Here is a 13,183-nt window from a genome sequence, read left to right as displayed (position 1 = left end):
TCCCGTTTTACGGAAGTCGGCTTTATTCCCAACATATGGCGATGGAACAATGAAAAAAAAAAAAATAAAAGGGAACGATCGACAGACCTATTTCGAACGTGGCCGCAAGAGAAGAAGGCGATCTCGTTCGAACGTCTTGCTTCCACCTCTTTCAGATGCATTAGTCTCGATTTCCATGCAAACGACGCAAGGGAAAAGGACGAAGGATGAAAATTGGTTAAACACGGATGTTTATGATCATCAAAGGTTCCTATTAAAAATCCTCTATACTCTTGGCCACTCGATGACCAGGGTATTTCCGGAAGTGAGCCTCGAGTGGACGACATAGAGAAATGGATCCGAATTCGAACGACCGCACGGGGGAGACGGCCAATATATTTTCAAAACTCGTTTTCCATCGAACGGTCGAAAAAAAAGGACAATGAGCTCTCCGGTGAGGGCCCGCTTTCGAGTCCTAATTATACAGCACACGCCAAATAAATGGGCCTCGTTCCTCGAAACACCGTTGGCTCTCGGCAGTCGAATGCTCGCTTCTCCGTGGCACATCTAACGATAAGTAGAATACCATATGGCGAATCCTTTTGCCACGAGTCAAAATCGCTAAGCACAAGTTGCACGACCTTCGAGCCGTTCGCCTCGCAAATCATCTTTAAAAGCAAAAATTAAAGAGCCCACTGCGATGGACGAGTGTATTAAAAAGGGTTAACGATTTTTATATAAATACCCGTATTTTCTTTAACATTGAAATATTGAATTTGATTAATAATGTCAAAGGAAAGGAGTCTATTTGAAGTAGTTTGGATTAAAAAGTTAAATGAAAATTGTCAGTCAAAGTGATTCGCTGACTGAAACGTTCAAAGTGTCACGGGATTAGAGAACATTTTCCACTCGCGTGGAAAACTCTTCCGATAAAATCATAGAAACGTTTGCTTACCACAGTCCACTGTAACTTTTCACCTGCTTTCCTATCTTTCCTGTTCGTAGACGTATATGTGTGCGCATTTATCGTCTGTCATCTTGGCCCGCTAATGCACACGGAGGAGTCCACCTTTCTAACTGACAGGTGCCACTTTCTGGCCAGGAATTGTTTCGGTTATCGTCCGGAAATACCACGACCACCGTGTACTAATTCGATTTGCGTTAAAAGTGCATAATAAATATGCCCCTTATACCGATGAGTTATTTAATTGATAGAAATCTATAATTAAAGAATCAATTTCATATAAAAATTAAACGATTACTCTTCCATTGAATACAAGGGAATAGAATAAAGATTTTGTAAAATTGTCGAACAGAGACATCGTAAAGACGAGTGTTTTTAAGACATCCGGACGCGGTGGAACGCATTTTTGGCACGCAATCACGTAACTGTGGGAAATGTTAGGAGCTTCCACAAAGTTTTACGTAAAAGTAAGCTCGGCCCTCGTAAAAAGGAGGATCCGAACATGAAACGATCCAAGGGGTTCGCCGCTTAGGTGACACCGTCGTGCCAAGGGTTGTCAAACCCCTCGAGATACACCCCCGTGAAAAGTAACCCCTGCAGCCTGCAACTATCTCCACTCGGCTGTTTCTACGTCGACTCCGTGCAAGGAGCAGTCCAGCCACCAATAAGGAATCGGACCGAATGGACCCACGACATTTTCTTTATCGCGTTACACTAACCGAATTCTACGAGATGGAAATGGTCACCGTTTCCTTTTCCAACCTGATATAATATAATATAATATTTGGAGCGGAATGAAAACGTTCATTTTCAACGTGGAAATTGAAGTCTAACTAAATAGAGGACAAAAAAAAAGAAAAATTAACAAGACTTTCTGGACAGCCTAATATAATTCGATTTGACGCGTTTCTTAAAAGGTATCCTTTCGTGAATTAAATTTCGTGAACTTGTCTTGGCTGAAAAAAAAAACTCGAGGCCGCTTTCATCGCAGAAGAGCCGATATCGTGAGCATTAAACAGATTCCAGGGTACGAGAGTGGTAAAAGGGTGTTATTAGGCTGGAGGGAACTGGTCAAAGGGAATGCAAAAGAACGAGAGTAGAAGAAGAACGTTCGCCCAGAGCATATTCCGGAACAAAGAGTGGCTGAGTCTCTGAAATATGCATCGACTTACAGTCTGAAGGATATTCTACGGAACCAACCCTCCCGCGAGGATATACGAAAGCACGATCGGAGCTTCATATTTCCCGATTTCGAGGGGGAGGTGAATTTAACTCTACCCGAATATCTGCTGCATTCGAAGCGGAAGAAAACGGCGCATAACCGGATCTAAGGTAAGACTTTACGCGTCTATCACTTCCTATAAATGATCCTTATTCCATAACGCGTAACTTATCGTTATATCTTGATATTTTATCACCTTCAATTTTGCTCATCCTTACGTTTCATTTAAATATCAAACAATATTTTGGGAAAATTGACTGATAACCGCATCTAATTGAACTAATTACCTTATGTTTTAGTTGCAGAAACTAATTTGCACCTCATCAAAGGATTTCATCCCTTGTTTTTATATTTATTTCAAATTTGACAGATGTCTTAATATCTGTCTAATCTAGGTTTCAGTCTGTTCACTAGTATTACATCCTAGTCAGATTCGAAGCTACATACTTGAATCTCATCTTCAGCTACGATGTCTTAGAATCAGGAGGGATAATTCGGAACAGCGGACTTCCACGGACGAACGACGGACGAACGGACTGACGGACGGACGTAGAAACGAACGGACGGGGTAGAGAGTTGCTATAGAAACACTAATTCCGTCTCTGTCGTACCAGCGGCACGCCGCGGCGATCCCTGCAGCCGAGGGAAGAAAAAATAGCGAGGGTGAAAAACCTGGGGGTGACTCAAATAAAAAAACGGATCAATATTAACTCTTTTTTCAGGGGCGGATGGCCCACCGAGTGGGGATACCTCGGTTTTTACCCCTCTCTTTCTCTCCGCAACCTTCTTTTTTTTTCCTCCTAGCCTTTTCGCGCTACATCTTTCCCTCTTACTCTTGTACCCATGCTCTCGCTACATTTTCGACCCTTTTTTTTTCACCCTTCCAATGGTCCTTCTCTATCCCTCGAATCGGACCGCTCCTCTTCCTTATTCCTCGACCGCGAGCCAGCTTCTAGGACGAATACGAAATTAGCATTCGCGTTCTCTGGGAGCATGAACAGTTTTTTTTCCCTTCTGATACTGCAACATTCAACTTCGTTGCTTGATCTAATGGCTATCATGGAACTGTAAGTAATAATGTTGTTATAAAATTCTAACGTGAGAATGTAATTGCTAGTGACAATCATCTTTCATTTTCTAACTATATCATAAGCATTAAAAAGAAATAATTAGATAATTGTAACCAAAAACCATAATGAATTTCTATCATAAGGGTAAAAAATTCTAAGGAAGGTTCCGTATTTAAACGGAACAGAATCGGTATTTAATAGTGTAGCCTGGTCGAAATACTCGACAAAGGTTGATGTATTGCCGGTTATCCCAATGTTCCGTAAACGGGGGATCGGAACACAAAGAATCTATCAATACACGAAACACAATTTGTTCTTTGCTTCCCGATCCAAAGTGGCGACACGCTTCGACAATCCATCCATTCTGAATCAATTAAATTATTACGTAAATTACCTATCGGTATGTTGAATACTTTTAAGCAGGGCCGCTTAAAACAAATCCAAAATGTCATCGATATTATTAGTTCACCTCTCGTGGTATAATATCTCAAGCACGTAACGCAACGTTGAAAAAAAAACGAGAGCAGAGCGGTGGCCGAGTTTCTCGAAGTCAGTGAATGCGTCCTTGACTTCCGGCCGACCCTTTGCAACCCTTCTTTGCATTCAGTGGCCTCGAAAAAGCGTACCCTTTCACCCTGCGCGCGCCCTCGCCTCTATGACCAAAAGAGCCCCCAAACAAACAGGCATTTCCATGGTTACGCGCAATTACCAGGGTTGACCAACGACTAACTACCCGCCTTTGAGTTTCCACCTTGAAGAACGAGGCAACGGGTAAGCAAATCGGTCAGGGGTCTTGAAATCGAACGCGAAATACATACGGGAGAGGTGATCGGTTCTGTGTTCAGTCGATGCTCAGGAGAGAAAACTAGCCAATATGCAGTAAATTCGCGCGATCACGCATGGCCTAGTTTTGATCTATTTCCTTTACCGTTTTCCCTTCGAGCATCCTTTTTATGGATTACATTTATGGTTGGATACCAACGTCGATAACCAACACGTACGTTTAGAACGAACGGATACGAATTTTACCTGCTCTTGCATTCGCTTCTGTTAGCCGTGTCACGCGTTGCTCCGACTACGGAATTTATCGGCACCGGAGGATATAACGCCCATCTCCCCGGAAGACGTTCTTGGGAAATATAAGGAAGTAATGAATTTCGAGAGGATGCGTTTTAACGCGTTGCTCCTTAACAAAATGGGAAAGAGTAAATCAGTGATTGTGAGTTGTGCGAGGAAGGGGTTGATTCTGGTAATTGACACCTGAACTGCCGCAGTGAAAATGTGACCCATCCCGTTTTTCTTGAAAATTTCCTTATTTTTTAAAAATATTTCATCGTGTTTTGAATTCGGGGTACTGACCACCAGTGAAGGAATAGTTCGATTCATCCCTTCCTATATTCGAGAGTACTATGGGTTCGTAGCAGCAGTGGTCCCATAGAAAAAAAATCAATGGCATCAATTCCATTGACATGCACAAATGTGTTCAAGTCCAAGGTCAACAATCGTTTTGAAATCAATCTTCCCACAGGGTTGTTTTGTAGAAATTTACTTCAATATTTATACTAGAAAAATTTGATCTTTTTTTAATCTAAAAGGGTTAAACAACCATTTCTTTCTTTTTAAACAAATTTTTTCAAACAGTGTTTGCAAATGGTCGGTTGTTGGACACACCCTCCCTACATCTTCGTTCGGTCAAAGCCTATCTCGAAGGCTCGCTATGAATTCCTCACAATGGAACGCTTGTGTAGCGGATATTTTATCGCTTATGGGTAGGTACCATGGTGTGCTATGGCTTATTTACATAATAGTAGCCGGTACCGAGGCATGCAACTTACACGTATAGGTACCTATATAAAACCGCGACTCATCATGATTTATGCATGGAGACCGTATTTCATAACTAGATACACGCGACACATACGTAGCGAGCCTTTTTCAAACTCTGATCCTCGTCTATATTCCTTGGAACAGTTCGATGCCGTTGGAACGCGATTAATAGGGGCGGAGGTAAAGGAATCGATCATTATTCCGGGATAATTAATGGTATGCAAACGACTTAAGCGAATCAAGGGCGTGATTTATTCGCCAAACGACGAGCAGATGTAAGTTGATTCGACGGTGACGATCACGCCCAATGATTCCGAGATTAATTCAGTGAACATGAACGAGCGAATAGTTGCCGGCCTCGTTTAAATATCCAACCCTTAACGATGTCATAAATTAGATAAACTCTCGGCGCAGCTGGTGAACGAGCCCTTTCGTCGAATTCTTGGACAATACCGAGTTTCAAAATAATTTAACAACATCCAAAATGTAAAATAAAATTGCTAAAAATGCTTCAAAAGAACCATCCCCTTTGATTCAAGGAGCCATTCTTAGCCCTGATGTACCTGCCCGACGACCAAACGAAAATGATCTCTCTTCCAAATGATTTAACTTTCGCAATCTCGAAAAATTCGATTTTCCTGGAGAGATTGATTCGAGGACAATGTAGCTGAAACTTTCCATCGTTTCTGTTCTTAAGAGAAAACAATGGAGAAACACGAACGGTGTCAGGGTGGAGGTATCGCGGCACGAGCGTCTCGTGGCTGTAATTGCTGCTCCCGAATTAAATAAAAAAAAAAAAAAAAGAAAAAAGAAATAGGAAGAAAAGAAATAAGACGAGGTCGAGTAGAAAGAAGAAGCCGCTGAAACGAGGCTGAGAGTCAGCCCCTCCTGGTCTTCCTCCGGACGATGAAGGGTCGAAGTCGTCGTCGGTGCTCCGACTACCCGGCATATCATTACCCTCACTCTAACCCGTGATCCTCCTCTTACCTCTCCAGACCCACCACTCTTCCTCTTTCACCCGCTTCCGTCTCGCTCGGCTTCTTTTTCTCGGTTCTCTTCACCCTTCCATCTCTTCGTCGAGTAGCAACCCTCGGTACTTCGATTCGCGCGGCCTCTACCCCGCTCCCACCCCTTCGTCACCCCATACCGGGGGCAATATGGCCGCCCCTGCACACTGGATACATTACGGCTGCGTTGCTTAATTACGCAAGATACTTTCTTCGAGGGGGAATCGCGCGTGCTACCGTTTCTTCCCACCCCTCCGACCACCCACCCGACCATCGTGGAAAAGGGATCTCCAGTGGGGAGAAGAAAACACGGACGGGGTGAAAATATTTCCTACTCGTTCCTCTTATTTATTCGCCGTCCTACGGTGGACGAAGATGACGCCTCCAGTCAGAATTTTCGTTTCGGGGTTGATCTTAGAAACGAAATCAGTCGGATTTTATTAGTATTATTTTATCAAGGCTTTTATATATTCGAAATTATTCTTCGTAATTCACGAAATGATCCATTTGAGAAAATCTATTTCTTCTTATCAATTATTTAAACTTCGTCCCCTGTTTGGTGCACGTAATTCTTCACCCTCGATGAGACTTCAGCGGTTCCGCACAACTCGGTAGATCGGCGGAAAAAAAAAAATTAAAAATTAAAATTACAATTTCCCTTCGATGGTGTCTGCCGTAGCGAGGAGACAAACGGGAAAGAAGGAAAGAAAGTTGTACGGTTGATGGTAGGGGGGTGGGCTGATGGCGACAGAACAGGGTAAAGAGAGTGCTCGGCATAAGACATAAAAAATAATGCGCGCGTAAAAAGGCGACGCCCGCTTTCGACCAAAAAAAGGGTACGAAGAGGAGAAAATATTCACGGTTTAGTAACGAGCCATGAATAATAAAGTCGAGAAGTAACGCGAACCGAGCGAGATCGAATAAGAGTCCATTAGTGGATCCGTCTGACGGTGTCCATGGATATGGGAAATGTTTCTTTTCCTTGGCTTCGATTTAGAAATGTTCTAAACAGCTTTAGCATCGAGTTCAACGAACCCTTTTCGATAGAAATAGTAAGGTACAAGGAATAGCATGAAGCGAAAGGATTCATCCCTTCTAGCCGCGGACCCACGGATCCGTGGCACGGAGGGGTTGAAAAAAAAAATGGGTTGGGTGATCGTGGGTGAGTCACTATCGGGGCTAGGGTGGGTGCAGACTTTTTATCTATAGGGATTTGCAGCCTAGGTCCGGTTGCACCCTTATACCTAACCCCGCAAGCCGTCCGAATCGACCCACAGCTAGAGAAGACGAAATTATTCATGAGATGCGCGTAGCTGCTGCATCTCTCGATCGAGCATCGATATTTGGAAGGGTTGACGAAAGAGATAAAAAAGAAAAAAAGAAACATTCCTTCCACAGGCGAAACAAATCGTCTGCTATCGCGTCTGAAAGGAATTTCCGATTATCATACAGATGGAAGGTTAGAGATACCCCCTGTTTAAAGGAGAGGCAGAAATTAAAGGAGCCCAAAACGAAGCCAATCAAATTAAGAGAAAAAAAATGAAAAACCCTGGCAACGATCAGTACAGAGGGGGTAGGAGGGAATAAAGAGGATCAGAGAAGAAGAGGCCTCCGTGATTGCCACTTTTCGCTGACCCAGCCGATTCTTCTACGATCTTCGCCAGGCCAATTGCCGGTACGAATAAAATTTAGATGAGTAACGAGGTCGCCGGTGCCATTTAACATTTTATAATCAGAGGTATCGCGAGAGAGGGTGGACTTGTCCGCGGGAACGGTGATAAAGCCGGCTCTCGTATTTCTTTCGGGGCTTCTTCTATTCTCAGCTAAGAAAGAAAGAAGAAGGAACGACACCCCCGCGGTATTTCATTCGCTATCCACCACCCTTCCTTACCACCCCCTACCTATCTCTGACAGGTCTGAGCTCAGTCAGGACCGTTAGCATCAGCGTCGAACTCGACGCTGGCTGCCTCTCGCAAGTAATTTCGCTTAAAAACGTAATTAGTGTGCGTCGAGATGGGGTTGAGGAAAAAAAAAATCGTTAGGGGGTAGCAAAGTTTTTTTCATAGCGCTGGGGTGCGGGCCAGGCGGTTCGCGAGGCCACCCTACGCTCCGTAGAGAACTAGGGTCCCCTACCCTTGCCTCCTCACCCCAGCCTGGTCGCGTATCTTTTTTTCCTGATCAAATCTTTGGGGTGGACTTCTCGAGTGCTCCGAAGCAACTCGGCCGTGGGGTATCGAACCGTACATCTTCGATGCTCCGAAGAAGTTGAAAGGATAAGGAAAAGGAAGGGTGAAGAAGGAGATGACCTGGTAGATTGATAGGCAGAAGAGGAACGAGCCATTACGTGAAACAGGAACCGAACATTTCTTGTTTCTTCTTTTCTTCAAAAACTAATATCACATCGATCGTATACTTATTACCAACGACATATTCTAAATATTTTATATTCATTTTTTGAATGAACTTTTCGTTTATGAAACTTTAACTTTGATCGAGGTATCGTTGAATTTTCAATATTTATAATGATCGGGATTAGTTGTATCGTTCAGTTTCCACGCGGATTCGAAAAGAAGGATTTCAAAATATTCTATAGGAATATAGAAAGCGGTGGCCGATGATACGCGTGCAGGATAATCTGTATACGCGTGTAGTCCTGACAAAATTTACACGCGCGGCAACAGACACCCTTTAACATCGTTTTTGGAACGCCCCAAGTGTTATGTATCCGTACACCGACCTGACACCCTCACTCAATCGAGTGCGGATCGATTTGACACAAAAAGCCTGATATCCTGTGAAAGCGTACACCTCTCGAAAGCCACCCTGAAATCATTTTCGTGACGCTTCATCTCCATAACACGTGTCGACGCCGGCTAATCATGCCGTTCGAGCGATTTTCATAAACCGTACCGGACATATCTTGAAAAAGATGTACACGGTACTTTTTTCACGCGTTCAATTCTTCTCCTCCCGTCCATTTTACAAGGACCGTAAAACGGGAGAGGAAATAAATTTCGGTAAAAGCAAAGTGTCAGAAGCTCGCCGTATGAACACCCCGTCGAGCGTGGAGCACCTGAGTCCAAGACTTATGTACGCTCGCAGAAGGAAGCTGGATTTACGTACACGCTTGGATTCTTCCCGTGAAAGTAGTGCGTAAGCACTTCTGGTCTTGTTAAATTATAAAAACGAGATATTAATATCAATGAGAGAAAGAGAGGACCGTAATATCGGGACCATAGTGTATTTTCTCTCAGCTCGGAGAGAGTACAACCGTAACAGCGTGTTTCATGAAGAAACAAAAAAATAAAGAAAAAATGTAACGTTAAACGAGCGTAGCGAAAAAGTGGTACTAAATATTCATAGAAATATGAGAAAAAGGAATATAGTAACGAAAAGCGTATCGTTCGGTTTTTTATATTCTTTTTCTGAATGTTTAACTCTCTAAGCGGAGCAACTGTGGCCTAAATTTACGAAATGATGCTTCGACTAAAATGCGACCTCAGAATTTTTAATGAAAACTTTTGTATATTGAAAAAATAATTTTTTCCAAATTTTAAAAACTGCCATTCAAGGGTTAATGCGAAGGAAGGGTGACACACTCTCTATTCGCGATGCTGAATTGGAAAACGAAGGATCGACAGAACGGTGCAAGAATTGATTACAAATTTATAAAGAAACACATCTCTGCGATGCGTGTCTTCGAAGGGACGGGTCTGGCGCCCTTTGGATTCACCTTCAACCTCACCCTATCGTCCTCGAAGAGGTACCGACGAACGTTCTGCAGCGAAAGAAACGAGGCGCGAGAAGAAGAAAAAGACAAAGAGGAGACGAGTTTTTCTAGCGGATGGAAGAGGAAGGAATGGAAAAGAACGAACGAGACGAAGGGATGGGCTGATTGAAGCTGGTATGATGTTTAATTCAAAGAAACTGAAGACACGCCCCGCTAACTACGGAGCAAGCCGCGGCATCAACCCCGAAGAAGACTGGACCAGAAAAGAGAAGAAGAAAAAAAAAAGGAAAAAGATGCCATGATCCTCTTTGCCCTCCTTAAATCTCCTTGGTAATTGCTTCCTTTCACCGAAGCATGACTTTACGCGTATACTGGAACCTACAGACACCATCGAGCCACCCTGAAATTCTTCAAATCAAACGCGACCAATTTAATTTTCAAATAATTATAATCGTCGATAGATTGGATAAATGAAAATATTTCTAATGTTTGTAATTAACGTTCCAGATTGTACAGGAACTCCGCCATCGCTACCAACGTCTACCATTTTGTCTCGGGTGCAGCAATTACCGAGGTTGCATTGCAGACTTTCCTGTGCGCATGCCCTCGAGGGTGAAAGGGTTAAAGTCTGCCCACCCTTAACTGGAAGGCAGGTCTTCCAGACCTGTAATTTCTTCCTCTTGCGTTCCACTTTGCGAAGTATTTCCTCTCTCCGTTCGATCCATCTGTTTCACCCCTTAATTTATATTTTATCTTTGCACTGACTCGTATAGTGATATCAACCCTTAATGGTCCAAAATCTCTTACAATACTTATTAATAATTAATATTGGTATAATATTGATAATTTCTTTTACACAAATCTTTACATATCCCTATAATGAAGCCTTTAATTTTCCATAATATAATGTCTCTCGATATTTATAATAATTTGTTTATTTATGAAACAAATTATGATAGCTCACGCAATCCCTTTATGATTAATCGGATAATGCGCACAAAGTTCTTTAAGGGGAGGTGAAAGCGTTATACCCGATTTGCAACCGCTCCTCTTACTTTTCATTAAATCTAAACCCCTTTTTTTAAGTCCAAAGCGATCTTCACCCTCGACCGCCTCTCCTAGGCGCAGGGTAACCTCTTTTTTTTTCTTTCACCTCCAAAACGCAGCCTCTGGCAAAAACTGACCCCAGTGCGTAGAGCGTAGCTACGAGTCGACACGTGGGTCGTACTCGCAGGCGCGTGCGTTTTGTTTCGTTGAAAACACGCCGGTGAAGCCGCGGGATGAAAAAAGAAATGTATCTGAAAAAAGCGGCCGAGACAATGCACGGGCACAGCTGGTTAAACGTGGAAGGGTTAGCGATTAGCATAAAAGGGTACCATTACACGGCGTGAGACGCAATCGGATTCGAAGCGAGCGTAACAAGCCGTATTTATACGGTGTTTTTGTCGAAGAAAAACACACATGGGTGTGCCAGGATACAAGCGATCAAGTAGCCTCTGCGCTGGCAATTCGAGGCTAATTATCGCGCAAGCTGGATGTTCCATTTTGCTGCGAACTCGGGGTTAATCGTGAATCAATCGAAATATCGTCTCTTAATTTTTTTTTTTCAAAAACAGGATTTCGTGTATTAGAAAATAATGACACGCGATCGATACAAGTGAATTGATCGGTAATTTGTCCTCTACTTTTTTCCATGTGGTCGTCGTGTTGAAAGGGCGCAACAATGGCAATAATCGCTCAGCTAGCGGGAAAGTTTCAAAAATCATTCCTCCACGGGATGAAATAAATCAAAAGGATAAGAGCCGCGGCGTGGAGACTGCGGTGAAAGTCGAAAGCCACCGAGAGGGTAGCTGAAAATTGTCGATGGAGTTATAAAAGTGGGCTCCGTGCCACCCCTTCGAGCGCACCCTGATACCACACACCAGGATGGCTGTCCTCGAATTGTGAACAATGCATTATTTATGTCCGATTGCTGGGTATCCTGGTAACATCGAAATTCCTTTCTGATACTAACCAATCGTCGCTTCTATTATTATTAATAATGACACTTTACGATGAAATCTTTCGTTTGATTTAATTTTTTAAATTATACCGATCTTGTTGGGAATTTAGAGACTTTCCGAAATCTTTCTTGCTCGAAACCTACACGGGTATCAAATTATTTTCTAAAAAATTTCGTTTCTACTTCCCCTTCTCGCAGAAAACCGTCGATCTAACGTACTTATCGTTTGAATTACAGAATCCAGGGTGCTATTCTAATTTGTACCAACGAATGCACCTCTCTTGATAGACTGGCGTTTCACCTTTCCTCTGTATTCACCTTTTTTCAGTCTTTTTTTTCTGAAACGTACTCTGACATCGCGGAAACAGGATGAAAAAAAAAACAAGAGTGGCAGTAATACGAGTGAAAAGTGGTGCTCGTTAAATTATAACAGTTACAGAAGTCTGATTCTGGATAAAGGAAAACTGGCAAACGAAATGAAACCGAGATGGAGAGAGAAAGAGGGTGGCTCTATATATGCATACGAGAACATTCAGGTGTCAATCAAGAATCGAGACCTTTCGACTTTGGGGTGCGGAAATCGGACTTTTTCCGAAAAAATTTACGTATTCATTCATGCGAACAGCCAGCCTGTCACACGAGTGGAAAAAAAGGCAGGATAAGAGAGAGAAAAGGGGGTGGGAGAGAAAGAGAAGTCGAACGAGAAGTCTGTTTGCTTTTTTACCGCTCTTGACTTCATATTTGAGAGCATATTTTTTGCACCAACCGTCACGCATTGTTAATCTCAACTTATTCTCTTTCTCTCTCGTTTTTTTTTTCCAATCGTCGATACCCCATCGCAAGCATCAGGTAAAATTCAACATCGCGGAAATACAGGGATGAAACAAAAAGGAATAAATTCGGCGTGTATTTTCTAATTATTTTGTTACGCTTTCGTAACGTGACGTTATCGGGTGATGCATTTTCCGTAGTTGGAAAAGCGCGTGATATACGACCCGTTCACCAGCCTCTGGCGTTTTCAGAGTTTCTGAATGCGGGATGAATGTCGGTATGCTTCGTCGCAAGTCGAGCATTATATCGCTTTTACATTTATAAAGCTGTCACACACCGTACTCGGGTATCATTGTGAAATGGGTATTATGCTTTAATAATGGACAGCATCGCGTGTCAGATTCATCCGGTCGAATGGAAATGTACGAAGTTTATTTTGTTTCTCCGCTTGAATCCAATGACGATACATCATAATTGAGAATTATGATTCTATCAGAGAAATAACGCCATCTGTTTATACTTTATGTGTAGAATATTAACATTTCTTCATTATTTTAAACCTTTTATAATGAAGGATGTAAATCATTGATTTATGTAAAAATTTTCTGCTA

This window comes from Osmia lignaria, chromosome 10 (assembly GCF_051020975.1).
Source record: "Osmia lignaria lignaria isolate PbOS001 chromosome 10, iyOsmLign1, whole genome shotgun sequence".
Taxonomy (NCBI): Eukaryota; Metazoa; Arthropoda; class Insecta; order Hymenoptera; family Megachilidae; genus Osmia; species Osmia lignaria.
Note: the sequence above shows the minus strand (reverse complement) of the source record.